Source organism: Cynara cardunculus, assembly GCF_001531365.2.
Source record: "Cynara cardunculus var. scolymus isolate 2C chromosome LG 5, CcrdV1, whole genome shotgun sequence".
NCBI classification, from domain to species: Eukaryota; Viridiplantae; Streptophyta; class Magnoliopsida; order Asterales; family Asteraceae; genus Cynara; species Cynara cardunculus.
Window position 1 is genome coordinate 19748805 of NC_037532.1, and position 7542 is coordinate 19756346.

Here is a 7542-nt window from a genome sequence, read left to right on the forward strand (position 1 = left end):
TTTTTAAACGAGATTTAGAATGAAAAATAGATTTTATTACAATAATATAAAAAATGAATTTTAGTTATTTTTCTATAATTTTTTTGCAATTTTAAATATGATATGGAATATTAGTTTTAAAATAAAAAATTAATATGACGTGGAATATCTTAGTTGGCAAAAGATTTGGATGATATCAACATTAACAGGTTAACAGGTCCACCAGACCCTTAAATAAACAAAAAGTTTGATAGAGACCCTTAATGACAATTTTGAAATTGGTTTTGGTTCCATTTTGGTGCAATTTTCCCTTATTTTTATTTCAAAGGAAGCGAAGGATTTCTATTTTAATTTGTCTTAAAATAAGTGTATTTTTAAAAGGAAGAGGTTGTTTACCAAAATTTATAGATAAGTGTCGATTGTGGTAAGAGGTTTGATTGGAATAAATGATTTAACTGGGATTAATACTGACCGAAAATTGTTGGTTACTAAATATTTTGTATTAGGTATTGATTGAAAGAAAAAGACAAGTATACCCTTTGTTTACTAAATATTTTATATATTTTTAAATGGACAAAATGCACAAAATAGCAATCTACTTTCATAAATTTCTTTATTATAGCATTGTACTTTCAGTTTTTCTTATTACAGCAATGTACTTTCAAACTAGTTTTTATTAGAACATTGTATTTTGAAAAATTTACCCATTATAGCATTAGGTAACCTTTTGTTTTAAATTTACTCATTATACTAGGTTTCCATGCCACCTCATTTTCCACGTAGGCTGTCCACATGTACTATAGTGATGTGACTTTCTTACTACATCATTGTACCTTCAAAATTATTTTATTATAGCATCTACTAGTTCTTATTAAACATTGTATTTTTTATTTTAATATTTAGATATTTTACATGTTATTTAATAAATGTATTAAATGAATTAACAAAATTCTAAATTATTCATTAATATACCAATATCAATAAAACTAGTAGAACACAACTTATCTCGCTAACATTTTTAAAATATGTGTTTTTTGAAAAAAGAAAAATAAGAATTGTTCATTTTTTTACCAAAAAATATTATCTTTTAAATAATATATTATATTTATTCAAAAACTTTTTACTTGACGTATAAATATATTAAATTAATTAGACTTTTTTGAATTATTTATTAATATCACAATATTAAAAAAATGTAGATAACAATTTATGTCGTTAATATTTTAAAGAGAACTTTAAAAGATATGTATTTATTTGAACAACATAAAATAGGAAAAGTTACCTTTTTTACAAACAAAATATATCTCGAAAATGGTGTTTCATATTTATTTAATAAATATTTTACTCAAAAAATATTTAATTTGAATGCAACTTAATAAGAAAAAGTAAAAAAAATTAAATGTTTTTTTAGATCATAGCAATGAAAAATGAAAATCACTAATAATAATTTGAAATAAGTTTTTATTTTAATTTTAGTTAAGTCATCAAGATGAAGTGGCATCCACGTCACCACATTAAAGCCACACAAGCAAAAAAATCAAAGGGTTAACCGGTTCAAAAGGTAACAAGTTACTCATTGTTATTATGGGTAGATTTTTTAAAGTACAATGCCTTAATAGAAAATAATTTGAAAGTACATTGTTGTAATAAAGAAAAACAAAAGTATAATGCTATAATAAGAAATTTTATGAAAGTAAGTTGCTATTTCATGCATTTAACCCTTTTTAAATTTATCAAAGTATATTAATAATTGAAGATGGATGTTCATTTAGGAATACTAAAATTTATAGGAATGTATATTAATCATGATGAATGTTGTAACAGACATTCATGATAAATAGTATTCATCATAAATATTCATAAAATAGGTTGTTCCTTCATTCCTAAAATATTTATCGTCCCTAAATATATTTGTCTATAATAAAAATATTTTATCATTTAATTTTTAAATTTAAAGCAATTAACAATTTTATTTTTCTTTCCGTGCTCCATCAAATGATAATTCACCATCCCCAATAAATACTTCTTCTTTTCTTTTAGTTGGACCCATCATCTTCACCCTCTTCATCTCTCACCTTGTGACTCGTCGTACCTTTTCTTAAAAATTGTTTCTTCCAATAACATCATATTCCATCTTTTGTTTTGATGATCTTGACCTTTTCGACAATGCTAAGCATTTTTCTTCTTTTTTCTTCGATTCGTTGAGGTGCAGAAGTAGATGAAATTGTCTTACATTTAAAAAGAAAAGATGGGTCAGGGTGGACTTGAGAGAGAGAGAGAAAACATGGAAATATCAATGTTGACTGTGGTGATTATTACTCTCATCTCTTATTCTAATCAGATGTACGGCAAGCACTAAATTTGGATAAGATGTCGTTTTGTTTTGATAAATATATCAGCTCTTACCTCGATAAGTGAGTAAATACAACCTAAGTATTTGTTTTTCATTCTACCTTTAATTATGATATGAACGGTAAAATTGTCCCTAAGGTCATTAAAAAATATAATAATTACACATTTCTAAAATTATGTGGATTTTTCATTATAGAACAGATATTTTGAGATTGGATGAAGTATTTTAAATTTTATATTTATTTAAGTGGTACTCCTCATCCTCCTAGGTTATGACTAAAGTTAAATTGTCACAAAATAAATAAAAAAAGGCATCAGTATTTTGCAAACATTCGTAATAGAAAACTTAGGCTTGTTTGTTTTTTTGAAAAAAAACCACTTAAGACCTCTTAAGTTTGAATCGTAAGACTTTTTTTGTTTTCAGACCATTTGTTTTTTTTAATATAAGAGTTGAAAAGCTCTTATTTTACTCTGAACATGGCGTCAAAAGAAGACATCAAAGATTATCACTCTGAAAAGCTCTTATTTTAATATCAGAATTTTCAAATTTTGTGCTCAACATGCGAAATGGGAAAGATGACAAGAAGTTCCCATAAAGCAAAGATTGAGTCTTCATGCAAATCTCCGCTAGAAATAATTCATATGGATTTGTGTGGGCCTATGCATACTCAATCTATGGGAGGCAAAAAGTATATATTGGTAATGCTCAATGAATATTTTAGATATACATGGTTAGAATTTCGGAAAGCCAAGTCTGATGCGCCTGAGCTGATAATTGCATTCATCAAACGTATTCAAGTTCTTCTACAACTTCCTGTGCAGAAAATCAGAAATGACAATGACATTGAAGTCAAGAATGAGACCCTTCAGAATTTTCTACATTCAGTTGGGATTTTTCATCTGTTCGAACTCCGCAACAAAATAGAGTTGTTGAAAAGAGAAACTGGACTTTGGTAGAAGCAGCTTGAACAATGCTTGCTTACTATGGGCTTTGAACCTGTTTCAACTGCTTCCTTCACATAAAACTGAACGATCATTGTCAAACGTTTAAATAAAACTGCTTATGAGATTATAAATCAACGTAAGCCTAATGTGAAATTCTTTCATGTATTTGGTTGCAGATGTTTCATTCTAAATGATAGAGACAATCTTGAAAAGTTTGATAAGAAAGCGGATGAAGGTTACTTTCTCAGATATTCTATCATGTCAAAAGCCTTTAGAATCTACATCAAACGCACCAATATTGTAGTTGAAAGCATCAGCGTTCGATTTGATGAATCATCGACTTCTGGACAACATAGTTTAGGACTCAACCTACAACATTCAGCTTCTATACAAGCCAGTGTGGAACCTATACTAGAAAACAGGACAATGAATTCTGATTCTTCTATGAAATCAAATTTAAATTCATTGTTTCAAGACACATTTGACTTAACTTTGGATGTGTATGCAAAATTTGAAAATTCATATGCATCTAACGTTAACAATTCAATGGTTCTGATTCCGCAAGTTACTCAACTTTCTGGACCATCTGAAGCTGGTTTTTCAACATCAACTGATGTTTAACTTGAAGTTGTTAAACCCGAAGTTACTCAAACTGTTCAAGCTAAAGCATTGACTCAATCTAAAATTGCTCAACCTGCTGAAGTTGTTCAATCTGAGTCTTTTCAACTTGAAGTTGATGCTAAATATTTAAAAATTCAAGTTGTAACTAATGAGTATGATGATCAGAATAATCAAACTGGTGTACAATCTTGTACACACAAATGGACAAGAAATCATCCCCTGACTCAAATTACTATAGATGTAAGCTCCAAAGTGCAAACACGATCTGCAACCGCAAACGAGTGTCTATGCGTATAACACCCAACATCCATATTTACATATAACCATGTATTTCATATAATAAAAAATACAAAATTACACATTCAGTCCCAAAAGTACAAGAAGTTGCATTACAAAAGTTACTAACAATTTTTTCTTAACATTCTTGTACATAACTTGCATATATAACAAGTATTCCAAAATCAATAGATAACATATTCTTCTCATATTCCATGTAAACACATAGGGAATCTCACATTTTCTCCTTGCCTTTATCCCTTGATAGTGCTCGACATGTAATATACATTTCTAAAGCACAAAATGAGGCTTAGACCTTGAGGTTTAGTGAGAATTTTCCTTTTTGCAGTTACAGGGTGAAAATCACCAAAACATGTTATAAACTCATATTTGAAATTAAAGCAAATATATACCACCTTTGAACAAAATGTAACTCAAGTATTGCATTCAAATAGGATTTTATAAAATTTCATCGTATCGTACTGATGTAAGATCCTCAACTCCTCGCATCATACAGTGCGAGACCACCCCGAGCCCCTCTGGTTCCTTAAGGACCGGAACTTGTCTAGTTTACCAACAAGAGCAAAGCCAAACATAAACAAAGCCAAGCATAAACAAAGCCACTAAAGGCTAACCAAAAGCAAGACTTTATGAAAAGACTAGGCCAACCAAAACATATGACCAACCAAAGGCCCTCTGGATGTCCAGAGCTCCTCTTGTTTATCAACTAGAAGTTCAAGACAAAGACTCTTAGAAGCATAACCATCTAGACAAAAATTAACACAAGTCATGGCCCACCAGAGGCCCTCTGGACATCTAGAGCCTCTGGTTCGCCTAACCAGAGCTTCTGGAAACTAAAAATGAGATACTTTGAAAGAAAAATGGATTTTTAAATGCAACTAGAGGCCTTCTGATTAATCATGAAGATCAACCAACACCTCTATGGTCCTCTAACAAAGGTTTGAACATTTTTCCAAGGACTTAAGAACAAATAGAAGTAATCCATCCAGAAATCAAGCCAACCAGAGGCCCTTTGGATGACCAAAGTCCTTTTGGTTAAACTATGTTCTGGGCTTCTAAATGCCAATATAAAAACGAAGTTTGAAAATGGTTAATCAAAAATGATTTAATCATTAAAAGTTCTTGGTACTAAGTATCTGGATACCAATTTCAAACATAGCTTGAATACATATAGCTCAACTTCCAAATACAGAGCCTCTGCATAGCATATATAGAGCCTCTAGTTCAGGATAAGTTAAAATGTTTGGAAAAGAACTTGGAACTGAAATACAACCAGAGGCTCTCTTGTTTAACATGAAAACCAACCGAGCCCCTCTGGTCCTCAAACACTTCATTTTTATCACATCAATAAGATGTGACAATCCAGGTCAAGATCATCACCTAACTCAAGATCATCACCTCATAAAAATGCAATAATAAAACCCATGATCAAAAGATTATCATTCAGGAACATAGATTATGTCACCCTTATTACCAATGTACACAACTCCTAATTATGCCATCCTTATTACAAATGTACACAACTCCTGATTATGCCACCCTTATTACCAATGTACGCAACTCCTTGATATGCCACCCTTATTACAATACATCATGATATAATTATGATCAAAACCACATTTTTACCAAAACGGGCAACCAAAACCATTTCAAAATAGAAACTTATATAAAGAACCTTACAGTTTTATACCAGATTTACCATCAAGCTTAAACAACTTTCGAGGATTTGTTTTATCATCTTCCCACATAAGAACTGTATGGTTCAATGTTTCAAACACCAAATAAAGAAAGTTGATAACATAAACTCACCTTGTTTTCACGTATATGAAGATGAAGTCACACAACAACAACTTCCAAATATAATCACAGAATCAATCTTGTTAGACCCCATAATTTATAAGTATAAAAGTAATGAAGAACAATAAGTGATGAAGAACCAGAAGACCGATGAAGACGTTAAGGCAGAATTGACCAAGTCTGAAGAACAACCAGAGGGTCGATGAATCAACCAGAGATGCGATGGAAAGAGCATCTTCATCACCCCTCTGGTCAACAACACTTAAAGTTTTTTTTCAGCAATTCAACCAGAGGCATACGATGAAGATATGAAGATAAGGTTGAATCATCATCCCATGGAAGACAGCTGGAGATAACTAATCGACAGCTGGACTTCAAGTTTATCTTAATTTATAGATTATCCTTAGTTTAGATAAACTTTATCTGTTAGTAGAAGATTAGCTAAATAGTCTCATTAGATAGTTATCATCTGATTAGCCTTCTAGTATAAATAGGTGATTAGGCCTATTGTAAACAACGCTGCTTTTTACGTTTTTCATATTGAATAAAGTGAAATCATTGGCACCCAAGATTGCTCTTTGAATGTTCATACATTGTTCTTGGGTGTTCATCATTTTGTTCATTAAAACACTATAATTTGGTTATTCTTAACTTGATTATTAGTATTATTGAGAGATCTGGGATCAACAAATCTTCTTCTTCTCACAGTTTCACGTAAAAATTCACACAAGAGAACACACAATAAATTTCTCACACTTTTCTTTTTCCAAAAATAACGTGATAAGATAACTCTTATCCATTGCCTTTTATATTGAACCACACAGGCGGTGGAGGTTTAATATTATTAAAACCATAACTATCTCACCTTCTCCCATAATATTATTAAAACCATAACTATCTCACCTTCTCCCATGAGATAAAACAATTATCTCACAAAAACCATCATAAACCACAAGAGGTGGTGAGACTATTTTAAACAATAAAGCACATAATCAATTTAAATCCCTCCACTTACCAGTACCTTTCAAGAATCATCCCGAACTTTTATAACCGAAAATCTAATTATCATAATATCCACCCCTCAAAAGAATTCCATCCCAGAATTCCATCAATTAAATAACCACGGATATTGTTCTCTTATTTCTGATTCTAGTTCCAAAGTAGCTTCTGAACCTTTATGAAAAAAACCATTGAACTTTCATGAGACTAATCTCTTTATTCCTTATAATTCTTTGTTGGTCCCGTGAGGGTCTACAAGAAGAGAAACAGTTTGTAGAAGGGGGGATGGATATAAACACAATATTTTCAAATTTAAAATATTTATTGATAGAGAAGATCAATACAGATTCTACAAGATTGGTTGCAGAAAGATAAGGTAATAAAAACCTCTCAAAACAATCTTTGGTTACACACAAAACCTTAGCAAATTACAAGAAATGTAATTGCTGTAAAGAAGATCCTTTACTTAAGCTAGAAAATGCTTGAAGTAAGAATTAGGGTTAGAGAGTGAGTTGCGCGCACTCTGCATGGAGAAGAAACACTTCTATTTAT